This window comes from Meleagris gallopavo, chromosome 8 (genome assembly GCF_000146605.3).
Source record: "Meleagris gallopavo isolate NT-WF06-2002-E0010 breed Aviagen turkey brand Nicholas breeding stock chromosome 8, Turkey_5.1, whole genome shotgun sequence".
Taxonomy (NCBI): Eukaryota; Metazoa; Chordata; class Aves; order Galliformes; family Phasianidae; genus Meleagris; species Meleagris gallopavo.
This window is the reverse complement of record NC_015018.2, coordinates 30,913,119-30,926,432: the sequence shown is the minus strand read 5'-3', so window position 1 is coordinate 30,926,432 and position 13,314 is coordinate 30,913,119. Positions and strand designations below refer to the sequence as shown.

The 13,314-nt window shown below is 40.3% G+C and overlaps 1 long non-coding RNA gene across 3 annotated transcripts; it reads right to left on the bottom strand.

Annotated features, from left to right (window-relative positions):
* On the bottom strand, positions 1-5,299 carry LOC109368956. Of its 3 annotated transcripts, XR_002117459.2 has the most exons (6): positions 5,236-5,288; positions 4,730-4,803; positions 2,212-2,270; positions 1,165-1,241; positions 444-566; positions 1-225 (listed from the first exon to the last, which is right to left on the bottom strand). It is a non-coding gene; the product is annotated as an uncharacterized LOC109368956 (long non-coding RNA). The 3 variants fall into 3 exon arrangements; XR_002117458.2 differs by lacking the exon at positions 4,730-4,803 and having other exon boundaries at positions 5,236-5,299; XR_002117460.2 differs by lacking the exons at positions 444-566; positions 4,730-4,803 and having other exon boundaries at positions 5,236-5,299.
* Positions 5,300-13,314: the final 8,015 nt, after the last annotated feature.

Below are 13,314 nucleotides of genomic sequence, written 5' to 3'. Positions count from 1 at the left end.
AACTATTTTAGCATCATGATTTTCTACTGCTAGTTTCTACTTGAGGAGGAAGCATTGAGTTCTTGCATAAAGAAAGGCATTTATTTTGAACATCCGTTTAGAGGACATGGAATCAGCAATATGATATAAACACTATGTCCAAGCAAGACTGACCAATATCTTGATGTTCAAGGTGCCAGCTACATGCAAGTACCTCAGTGGCCAAAAATAATTCCCCGGCATTCCCTGAAAAAAAAAGTACAGATTACAAATACATTTCTAGCACAGATTTCTGAATTACAAGTCCACTGACAATATAACATAAATGACTCTTAGCTAACACTTAATTGAAATAGTGCTCTCATCATACACATTATGCATTTTTTTTCCTATATCTATCCCTTATGCTCATACAAAAATATAAAGTATTATGCTAAAACATATGAAGATTTAATTAGTCTCACCAATGTTTTTTGTGGTCCTCCTTAGAATTGTTTACTTTTATCATGTGTTAGGCTGAGTGAAGACCAAATTTCCAAAGGGCTTCAAATTAAAGAAGTGATATTTCTTCCTTTGGACTGCTGAACCTACAAATAATTGAACATATATATATATTTTTAATAGCCATTCATTGGATTAACTGTTTTATAAACATCTAATGCATCTGGCCAGGAAATGGATGAAACACTACCACTTGCATGCCTTTTCTTAATGAAGTGTGCGCTTCCCTGTACTGCTAGGCAGTAAAAGATCTGGCCCATATGTGATACATACTTGAGTAAAAGCAAAAATAAGTAGAGTGTGCAGCTGTTAATCGCTACCTTTTTCCATTCCATTCCCCTCAGTGGAAAGCAACTATTTCTTCGTATAAGATCAGTTCAGAAGAGCAATAAAAGGGTGGGGGCTGGAGCAAATCTGTGCTTTGGATGACACGGGTATGATGCTTACCATAGACCTGCAAACCATGCCCTCTTAAATCAAAGTGCTGCTCCACTGCAGCACCTTAATTGTTCCAGGTGGTGTAGTCAGTAAACATTTGCTCAAGATTTTATGTGTGTACTATACTTTCAAGAATTGTTTTCTATTTAAAATATTTGGTTTTGCTTCAGTCTTTGATAAAGTTTTTGTCCCGCTGCAAATAAAATGAGCTCTGATAACTTACGTGCACTCTGTCTGTTGACTTACCCTGGTAGAAATGCATTTCTGTGATCTATTTTCGGAATGTTCTCATGGTAGGGATGCCTCCCTGCTAGCATGTAGAACTGAAAATGGACAAAATGCAGTGACACCGTGGACACAACTGTTACACTCAGCTCAATATAAGTAAAGGTATAAACATTGAATGCCAAATGATGAAAAGACATTCAAATTAAAAAAAAAAAAATGTTATGGATGTTATTACAGAATCAAATTTTTTCATGTTATGGTATGAAGCTGAAACAAAGTGGGATCTAACAGCAGTGGCATATACAGTAATTCCTCTGCAGAGTGTGGGCAGGAACTTCATTTGTATTCTGGCATAAAGCTTTTGTTCAGTTACATTTCAAGTTTTATTGCCATTGATTGTATAACAAATAGAACAATAATAATATGTGCAGATGGGAGACTATACCTAACCTGTGTGTTACAGTTTAACTGAAACATTCCATTTCTCTCATCCCCTTCCAGATGAAGAGTAAGGGAGACATATTAGCTAATGTCCTAAAGCCTCGTTATGCCCAGTGTACTAAACCTCAATTATTCACTACAGGAAGACCTTCCATGCTGAGACTGGATGTAACACAGAACACATATTAAGTGCCAGTGTTTTGAGCAAATAAGCTGTAGAGCCTATTGCAGGGCTGATGCTCCAACAGAGCCATATGTAGTGGCCCCACAAGATGCAGAGAGGGACAGTTCTTCCCAGACATTTGTGGGACAAGCTCACCCACCTGAGCTAATGAAGCTTCCTGGCAGCCCCTCACAGCTCTCAGCACACGAGCTGGGGATTTTTACAGCTCCATTTCACCCTCCTGCTCGGTGACCGGGAGGTGACACTGCAGGCACAGTGGCCCCGCAGGTGCCAGCCCCTCCAAAGCAGTTTTGCATCAGGTGACCGCTGCCTTGCCTTATGGTGAGTAAAAGTCATAAAACTACCATCAGCTCAATGGCTGTAATGACTACTCTGAAGCTTTTTATAGGCGATAAGCTACTGTAAAGGTCTGCTGGTAATTTGTGGATAGGGTACATTACCGTTATCCTTGAGGAATTTCAGCTTCCTTTTTATATGCCTTTTCTCTCTTGAGGGGACCCTGAAATTAACAGAAGGCGTTAGTGTGAAGCTCTGCCAGAGCCTCTCGCTGAGCACAGATTGCATTTATTTCTCCTCAGACATGCTCTTGTGCTCCCATGAGAGCTGTAGCCTGCTGATGTGGGGCTGGAGGTCCCCTTCTGCCCCCCGTGGGTCGGAGGGTGGCCATGAGACAGCAAAGTAAATAGAAATCTCATGGAAATGGTGTAAAGAGGGGACAGAAACCGAACCAAACTGGGTTGGAGCCCAAATGAAAATGGAGGGTGAGTGAGTAATTTAACCAGTAATGGCAAAGCTCAAGCAACTGGCTTCTGTGCACATTGCTGGGCTGCAATGGATGTGTGTGCCACGCTCTCAGCACCACAGGCAGTATTGCCACCAACAAAACTATCTCACACAGATCATGAAATGTTAAGGAGTTCATTTGTTTAAAGCATTATGAAATAGTTCCTTCGCAGATCTCATCCTTTAATTTCCTGCACTGGGGCTGAGGTGCGGGACACCAATACTGACAGATCAGATTAACACCTCTGATGCAGAGATTTTCCACTGTGCTACTGCAAAACACATCACTGTTGCAATATGAGCTCTGGATTCTGGACCTGTTGCTCCCTGGGGCCTTGAACAAACTAACACAAAGCAAAAACAGCGAGAGTGATTCCTTCCGATGGGAAACTAATCTGCCTGGGCTGCTAATATGCCTTTTGGAAGGGAGAAAAATCAAGAAGATGATGAATTTTTCTTTTTCACCTTCTCAATAAATCTATTTTCTCTCTGCATTGCAAGGCTCCATACAAACCTCGTAGGTGCAGCAAATTGCTCAGTATGCATACAGTGGTTGGAAACAATGCAAAGACTGAAGACAGAGGAGGATTCTAGTTTTTCTGTGGTACAGACAATGATTTGGCAAACCAGGTATAAGGCCCAACAATTATTTGTGATTACAAAGTTAAGAAATTTTGGCATATTATTTGGTCTAATACACATGGAATTGTGCTAGTTCAAGCAAGCTTTAATTTAATGAAAAACAAGAAAAAGACATAGACAAAAAAAAAAAAGAATCAGAGTCAGTTATTATCCATATCATGACACAGTCTTCTACTCTGAGATTGAGACCAAGATTTCATTAATATGGGCTTGCAGCCCAAAGCCAAACCAAACCTTGCCTTGCAGTACTTGCTAGCTGTTAGCCATTGCTGTTACCTGACACTTTTACATAGTTGAAGGGAGAAACAAAACATGTAGGAAAAAGATTGAACTGTGTTTTGTTCTCAACCCAAAGAGTTTTTCTCCCATTGAAGTGGCATTTGGGTGAGTTGCCTCCTGCCTGTGGCTCAACACATTAGTGTTAGGGAATGGCCAGGTCCCAACTAAGCAGTCATCAGTATCTGTGCAATTATAAAAGTGGGAGGCACTGAGAAAAAAGCCAATGTGCCCATGGAATGATTCACCAGAACAGTCCTCAACCTTCATTTTCATGTGATGACATAAGTATAAGCAAACTACCAATATAGAGAGAATGTAAGCCTTAGAACTTAAAGTTAAAACATATCTCAGTTTTTAACAAACAGGGGTGGGTTGTTCCAGGTGGTGCCAGATTAACCACAAGAGGACAGTAGTTCATGGTGAAAAAGCACAGAACACATTTTTACAGCTGACAGAAATGCATTATGCAACCAGGACTTATTTGTGTTGTATGCATATGTAAGGATTTCCTGGATAAAGATAGGATCACTTCAGCTATGCACCAGTGAGGGATTTCACAATTGTATAGAACTATGTTTTTAACTGCAATATTCACCTCATCATACTCCCTGTTTCACAGCTCCAGTGCATGCCAATGCCCCAAAGAAGGTGAAAGTTCTTCCTGCTGTTATTTCCGAGGAGCCCAGCCATGCCTCAGCCCAGCCTTATGCACCAGCACCATGGGGATCCTTTGCTTGGCAATTCCTAAGGATGGCTTTATCATACCATTCTATGATTCTATTATCATTGAAAGAATGAATAGCTCTAGGAAAGTGATAGACCCAACTCGAAGCAGTCAGACCTGCTCTCCAGTTAATTGGAGCTTAGTTCCTGTTTGCTGCTCATCCACAGCTTTGACCAAAGACACCTAAATTGTCCCCATGTTGCAGCTGAGGCTTGCCAGCATACAGGTACAGGATATCTGGACATAACCTAAGCCAGTAAAGTACCAAGCTACAAACTCACCTTAAAGATGCCATTTGGTAAAAGATTTGGCAAGTGACAGAACCATTTTGAGAGTGGAGAGCCATTCCCAACACACATATAGCAATGGAGCACAAATCCCTGCCTTGCTAAAAGCTTGCAGTGCCTGAGAATTAGGGCTGTGCCATGCTTTGTGTTCACGTCAGCCTTACAAACAGCAACTTCAGCCCCTGCATAGATGTTGAATTTTTATAACAGAGCTGTGAACCTTTATTGCAGCAACATTTCTACCTGGCATTGAAGGTCCCTCCTTCAATAGTAGCTGGGAGACAAACCTGGGTACTCTGCAGGGCCAACAGAGGGAGCTGAGTGGGACAGAAATTGTGAAACAGCAATTGAGTTTATCCAGTGAACTGGAACTAATATTTTTTTAATAAAGGGTTTAAGTTACTCTTATATCAAAAGCTCTAAGTTTCATTATAAATGGCTTCTAAGCCACCTTAGAACTAACGCATTTTACACCAATACAGTTCCAAAATAATGGCTTAGCAACACTCAGGGCTGGCAGTGCAACTGCAGGAAAGCAAAGCACAGTAAGGAACCATGGCCTCCTGAGCTGCACTGAACAAAGCACCAAGTGGCTCTTCTCCCTTCCTTCAGCCCTTTTCAGAGTGCTGGGGCTCAGGATCTGTCATGGTGTAACAATCAGAAAGGAGAACACGATGGAGAGTAATATAAGAGGTATAATAGCAAAGGGATCAATGCAATAGAAGATGCTACAAAGAAGAAGAGCTCACCTGTCTCTGAAGATCTACACTCACAGGAAAACTCCACAAGGGAGGGAACACCAACCAGAGAACCTTCCCCTGTGGCAGTCAGCCCTTAAATGAGGTCTAAGAGAGGTGCAACCTAGATCCACCCCTTCTGGTCCCACACTGAATTGCCTTCATCTGTGCTCCCAGGGCTGACCGGGTCCTTTCCTTAGGCACTCAATCAATGGCTCAGACCATGACCCAACAGTTCCCATATACATGGACAGAGTGAAAAAATAGTCTCTGCCAGAATAGCCAAGTTTTTCTCTATTAAAAATGGCAGCAAATAAAAGTGGGAAATATATACTAAGTCTCTTTCATTATCAATGTTTTTGGTACTGTCCTATCAATCAATTGTTATTTTCTTTAAAGCCACTAATGTTCTCTCAATCAACATTTTCTCCTCTAAATACCCCCTATGTGATGGAACCAGAGTTATTTGGTATGGGGAGTTTCTTTGCCTTACTACAGTTTTGTCACAGCTAGATCTTTATTCTCAGAAGGTCAAGTTAATTGATGGTCCGAGTCAGATGTCCAAAAGTAAGCCCACTGCATTAAAGCCAGGTCCAGACAAATCCCCTTCCAATATGGCTGCTTCTTCTCAGTATCAGTCTCAATTTTTCTTCCGTATGACCTCTTCAGGAGTTTTTACACGGCTGAAGTCCAATGTCCACCACACGCTGAGAGTGGTGGGAGCTGCTCTACATCATGGCAACCTTCAGAAGAAGAGAAGCCAGTCATGACTACTGGCTGCTTTTACAGACAGCAATTTGTCTCTGTAATGAAGTAGAAAAAGACTATTAACCAATGCACTACATATTAATTACCAAAATCATTAAAATAAACTTTTTAAGTACTACTAAGGAAGCAATTAGAAAAGTAACTTTGTATATAATACTTTTAGTTCTAGAATGAGAAATGTATGTGACTACCAAGGGCCAAAACATGGCACATTTAATTTAAACCCTGGCAGCAAGGGGCAGGTTCCATTGCAGCTATAATAAATTACATACAAGTGCTACAGAACAATAACAAAAACTGTGAGCCATCCATTTCAGTACCATTTACAAGAAATCAATATCAATACTTAATGCAATACTGGTGAAAAATGAGCAAAGATACAGAAAGCATAATAAACCAGTAATGAAAGACCTTGCAGTGTTTCACTTTGGAAGAAAAAACTAACTGTCTATATTTTCATGTAGAGGGATATTTCACCGAGGCAATGTGCTGGAGGTATGAGTGTTTTGCAGATCTAAGTTTAAAATCACCTCTTTATTAAATTTAAAAAAGTTTTTTAAACTGCGGATTACTAGCTTAGTAAAACTCATACATATGGAAGAAAGCATTTCATCTTCCTGAGGTCCTGAATATATTTTTCATTGGACTGCTTTAGATCAAGCATTGTTCTGCTGTGTACCTCTCTGAAAGCATGGGCAAGGGCACTTGCTTCTGCCAAATTTGGGTATTCTGTTTGGGAAATGAAAGGCTTAAGCTTTCAGTTTAAACTGTCGAAGTGAATAGGAGCTATCATCAGGTAGCCCCATTTCCTCCACTGGTTTTGGACTGCCATTCTCCTCATCATCATCTCTTTGCACTGTCAAGATAGATAAGTAGGTAGATAGGTAGTAGGTAGGTAGATAGACAGATTAGAAGTCTGACTATCAAGTTTATTCTAAATAAAAGAGCATTCCTTTCAACTAAAATCTAGAAGTCTGTGAATTTTTCCGACTCCAGTTCTGAGCTCAGAAAGTCCTAGATGTGCCAGTTGATACTTGCAACAGCCTTCATACATGGTGAAGCTCTTTGCAAAGAGGAAGATGAGCAACTCTATTTTTAATGAAACAATAAACTGATTTAGTTGCAGAAATTGAAGGTTTGGACAGGGGGGTAAATGTTTGGTGGAAACTGGAGGAGAGCTGGAGTCACGCTCAGTGGAGGACTTGTGTCCTTCGGAGGGTTTCTCAAGAATGCACATGGCAAAGACTATCAGAAACAGTGACAGAGGCAGTCTGTAATCCTATTGCAAGGCTTGTGTGATTGGATTCCCTGTGAGATAAGGATGTCTTGCAGTACTTCATCTTTCACACGCTATCAGTCTTAAGGAGGCTGAGGAAAATATGACGAGGCTGAGAATGGCTGCATAGGCCACCTTTATTGGTTGTCCTTCAGCTCGGACATCTAGGAGAGTTTATTCCTGGCAGGGATCATCTCAAGAAGGAATTCGTCAAGTGCTAGTATGTGAAAAGAGCAAATGAGGCTGCTCTTTCCTACACAGACTATTTTCTGGCTTTCATTCACGCAGTTGCTAGGTTAGTGTAAAGCTAGTAACTGACAAAAAATGATACACAGGGTCAGTCAGGAAGAGATCTTTTTGTATTTGTTCATCTACCAAGTGTAGCACTGTACCATGGTCACTCTATGCAACAGCAAGAGGAATGGTGAGCAAAAGGGCTCTGAGGCTCTTCTGGGGATTATCACAGGGCTGGGACCATCCAGGTGGACCAAAATACAAATTCTGCTGTAAGGACCAGGTCTCCATCAGGAGGGGACTTCTTGTGCCAGTTCCTACTTCTGCCAGTTCATTTAGTAACAGCTATATGACGGCCTGAATTTTTCTCACCTGAAGGCCAATATAATGAATAGCTACAGTAAATCCATTAATGGGCACAAATAAGAGCACTAGCAACTGCAAATAGTTTGTTGTTGCTGTACTGTATCAAATGGTACCTTACTTAAGCAGGATCCTGGTACTGGCAGATGGCATACAGCTCTACTCTCATGTTAGCAGGAGTATGTCCAGAACATGTACAGCTGTGTAAAAGTCAGTGGGAGCTCGGATTATGTGCAAAATGAACAATCATTGGGGAATAAAAATATTCTAATTGTTGTTTCCACTAATCAGCTTTTAAACATATCCCCTCTCCAGGAGGAAATCAATTTTTTCACAAGTAGTACAAGAGATTCCTATTATACAGTATGAATTAAGTCTAACTGATTAATCCCTTAAGTGAAATTTCTTTGTTTAAATTAATTCAACGCTTTCTGCTGCCACTCAGTTATTTTGCCTGAGGACATCACATTTGTTTGCTCACTCCTACCTGTCTAGGCACACCCATTCAGTACTGTAATGCTCTCATTAGTTAAATGGATGATCCCTCAATATAATTATACAAAACATATTGCAGTAAACATGCTGTCTCACTCTTTAGATCTGCTTTTCATCACTGAGTCCAATCTGATAATTTAAGCATGGCTTTATCTGAGCACAACCGGAAATGGCCCGATCCAAATCCCAAAGAATATTTGCAGCAGTTTCAACAGCCTTTGAGTTTAGGCCATAATGAGATTACAACCTTTTTTTTTTTCCTACAATTGTTTTCTGAAAGTGATCCTATACTTTTACCGCAATAGAAAAAGATGCTGGGAAGGGTTTGGGGAAATAAAAAGTTGAATACCCAGTAGATGGTGCTGTAATCAAATTCTAAAACCTGTTACACGAGAGCCACTTAGCTGTGGCAAGGCAAGTTTCTGCAATGATTAAAGAAAGTATGTTTTCTTTCAAGGCATATCATTGCATTTAAAACACTTATTCATCTGGAGTAGTAATAGCATAGGTAATATGGTGAAACAACATCGAAGTTGAAGAAATAAATAATGTGTGTTGAAGAAAAATGATTTATGGATCTTTTCTCCATGGTCCTATGTTTGCAGGAGACTTTAATGGAAACACAGATAATGCATTCATTTTGGGCAAGCAAAACAGAATTCTCCCGTCTTTGCAGCGTTCTGTACTCCACCTAGGGAAAAAAGCTTTAGCTTTTCCAGACTCTCTGACATTGTTGCTATAGTTCTCCACCACCTGCTCTTCCATACCTGATTCTCAAATTCACCTATTTTGTAACTGGAGCTGAACACAACGGCCATGTCCTGAGATCAGCCCTTACTTTCCTCCTCCGCAACCATAACTGAAGGTCTCTGCTGTTGATAAACTTCAATCTCCTCTCCATGTTTTTCTGCTTAACCTCTGAATTGCACCCATCTGATCTGCAGTTCTTCCAGGGAGGGAACTCCTGGACGTGTCAACAGGAGGAGCTGGGGGAAATTCAGCACTGATAAGACAGACACATGCATTGGTGGTACCTTGCAGGAAGCTCGGGGCCGTCAGTGACCAGAAAGCATGGCCAGAAAGCCAAGCTTGTGCTTGCTGGGCCTAATTTCTTGAGAAAATAGTTCTGTTTGTAGATTTTTATTTGACCTTCGAAGGGCAAGCATCCTTTCCAGAAGGAACAGTGCCTCTGCACGGCTTCCCTGGCCAAGGCCTTGATAAGCCGGGGCCTACGTCGTCTAGCATTTAAAGAAGCCTTTAGACAAAGTTCTTATTCACTTTAGAAGAACAATTCATTCAACGCTTCCCTGAACAACGTGACCACAAACACCGCAGACCTGCTTAAACAGATAGCCAAAGTCTTAAGAAAACTGAACCAAAAGAAAACTTTGTCTCATAAATCACGTTTCCTCCAGGAACAGTTCTCACTTGTGCAGAATGCGAAGTTGTGGCAAAGATTCCTTGGGCTATGGAATTTCATTTAACACACAGCCTGGTTTTTAAATGAGAAATATAGCAGGGTAAATGCATGTACTTCTCTGAGCATAAAACTCTCTTCCTAGTGCTTTAATGCACCCATTACAGCCCATGCAGGTTTGCACTGAAGCCAAGGGAAGCTGCACAAATACATCTGAGGACAGGATTTTCCCCCTAGCATATATTTTTCGGAAAATTTAATTATTATGTATGATAATTTTGGCTAATGAATACATTTGTGTGATTCATTTATTATGTATCAGTCATTTGTAAGGTATTCACAGCATGTTTTATTAATTATTATTAAAATCTTGTATTTACTTTAAGCCATATCTCATCAGGATTCCTTCTTTGAAATGCTGTAGACTCTCTTTTAACCTCTCCCAGTCTCAGACCTGATTTCTTCAGCAAGATGCCAATCCAGTTTCTATAGAAGACAATAGGAGGCTTTTCAATGCTTTCAGTGGTCTACAGATTGGGGTAATTAAACACAGAAGGATATCATTAGGTCATTGGCCTATACCAGACATACAGGTAATAATTTGTGACACAGAAGGTGGGGGTGGAACAGACCTGAAGAATCACCGGGCTTTCCCCATTCGTGGTGTGAGAATGACCTCAGCCCAGCCCTGGAGGGGTTGTGGTTCACAGACCATCACTTCTGCTCTGCCTTTGTCCAGGACCCGGAGGGTAGGACCCTTGGCCAAGACTGCTATCGTGTCATTTCCTTTTTCAATTCATAAACAAAAGGATCGATGTTACCTTATGTTATTCTGCTGGTTTTTCTGTTGTAACATTCTGCCATTGTAAGGATAGAAATTTCTGTTCTTTATAGGGTTTGGGGTTTTTTAAAGAGTGCCTGTTGAAAATAAACAACTACGTTTCCTTCCACATACTGCACACATATAGTCTCGTATCTCTCCATCACCAGTTTTGTCCAAGCCAGAATCAAATGAGGCAAAATTCTAAGAAATAGAGAAAGGGGAAATCCCAAGTATTTGACACTAAAAAGGAGCCTCTGTCATTGACCATCAGAAGTCTGAGTAGCTTATATATATGTATATGAAGAGATAAAATTAATTAAATATACATTGAAAAAGAAAAATAAAAAGGGTGAGAGAGCCCTTGTAAGGGGCTGCAGTGAGACACTGCATAGTTTGTACCGGGAGAGCAGCCCCAAACCTAAGGACCTAAAATAAGCTGAATACTGAGGAACAATAAAACGACACCAAAATCTAGAGGGGGAAATACCGTTTGAATTTCCACAGTCGTCAGAAATAAGCCATTAATTAAACACTGGAGAAAAGGAGACGGACAGATGCAGATGCTGGTCATAATCAGAGCAGTCTCCAAGAGTGCCCTTCTGACTTCCCCAGAAATAAGAGAAAGGATGCTGAGGTGATAATTCCTGAGTGGGAAAACCACAGAAGAAAAGTAGATCATCCTTATTTTCTCCACTGTAACCATCTTGTTTGCCTTTCAATGCATTGATTCCCAATATTTATTGAAACATGTTACCGTTATTCTCATTTTTCACACTCAAGCAGCATCAAAGGAATAAAAAGCCAAACTAATTTTGGAGTTAAAACAAGCAAATGCATTTTCTCCCCACATGTTTTGGTGTTGAAATTCGACTCGGGCTGAATTTTTACAGCTAAATTGCAAACTCTGGAGAAAAAGAGGGTTTCTATTTGGAGCCCTAATGCAGCTTTCATCACACGGGCCCAACTGCATTGCTGTGCCTCCGACCCTTTCATCCTGAGGTGTGCTATTTGAGAAATGCCTGCTTCCAAACGTAGCAAAATGAGAAATTACAGCGCCTGTCTAACAAATCAAAAATAAATGAAGTAACAACATAAAGGTAAATTTACAGTTATTTATAATTTACCATTTTTACCTTGTTTTCAATTGTCTCTTAGTCCTCTTCATTCTAGGAGCCCATTACATTTTATTATGCTAAACCCTATCTTCTGTCACATAAATTACAGTTAAAGATCTTAATATTAAAGCCTCTTAGCTCCCAGACCATATTTCAGGCTTTGTTCAAACCAGACATTAATGCTGAAATTGAACACAGATCACTTTGTCATCATTACCTATGATCTCAAAAGTATAATACAATCTTTGCTATATATGGCACAAAAAATGCTTCTTTGTATAACACTGAATTATGGAGATATATTGATATTCTTAATATTTTGACAAAACAATAAAACTAAATATGTTAGCTCTTTAGCAGATACCAGCACACCAGCCCAGCTATTGTAACAACAGCTACGGAGGTAAAGGTTTATTTATTCCAGGTAAAATAGAAGATTAATCATATTGCTATTTTAATCTTAATTTTTCCCTGGTATAATTTAACCTTCCTGCTTGCTGATACAGGAAGTCTGTTGCCAATGCTCATCATCATCTGCCTGTGTTCACAATATCCACCTTTGTTATGGGAACAATATTCTCTTTTCAGTGTCTGCGACTCCAGCAAGGAGAAATGCTGGAGCAGGCTGTCTTTCATCCTCTTGCTTGTTTTTTACTTTCACCCTAGGATTACCTAAAAGGAGATGTGCTGGAGCCTGGACTGGAATCTGGCTATGAGGACTCCACCAGGTCTGAGACGCAGGTGTGCATCAGCACCAGAGAGAGCACCATCATCAGTGATATTATTGGTACAAATATATAAATATCCACTAGAGAGTGATTTACCCAAAAATCTCTTCCCAAGAGAAGAGGCCCCTGAGGATTTTGCAGTTTTTTTTTTTTTTTTTTTTTTGCAGTTGGATGTCTGCTCTTTGAGAAGGGGAAGAGCTGCACCCCAACTGCAAGAGCAGCTCTCCAAACGTAGACAAACTCCCACCAGCACTGCTCTGTGCAGGTGCTGGTTTACACATACAGACCTTCCAGGGATGATTTCTCCATTGGAATACACCCCACAGTACTTCAGAGGACCCCTCTGTCCAGTGGTATTAGAGTTTGGGGTATAGCAACATCTTTCATTACAAAGGGAGGGTTATTTTTTTAATATATACCTTTTCATTACAACTAGGTAAGTAAGGTCATGAGTTCTTCTCGTGATGGAGGTATAAATATTACATTGTATGGCTGAAATAGTCTGCCTCTGTTTCTGGAGAATACCCTTGGGTAAAATAGTGTGTCAGGGCAGCTGATTGCCTGCTCGCTTCAGTTTGCTTACTTTTTACAAATAAGTTGCCGGACAAATGAATGAAAAGAGAGCACTAACTTCAGACAATCATATTCATAATGGATCCCCATTATTGTTTCAGAGGCTTGAAGTCTAAATTAGTTATTTCTGAAATTATATATATATATTTTTATTTTTTTATTATTATTATTTTTTTTTCTGATTTTTGCGTCCCTGAAGAGATGGGGGGGAATCTTGTTGTGACAACAAGAATATGGGATGCAGGAGAAATGGGAATTCTTCACAGCTTTCTTGGATTGAGATGGACAGATTGCATGGG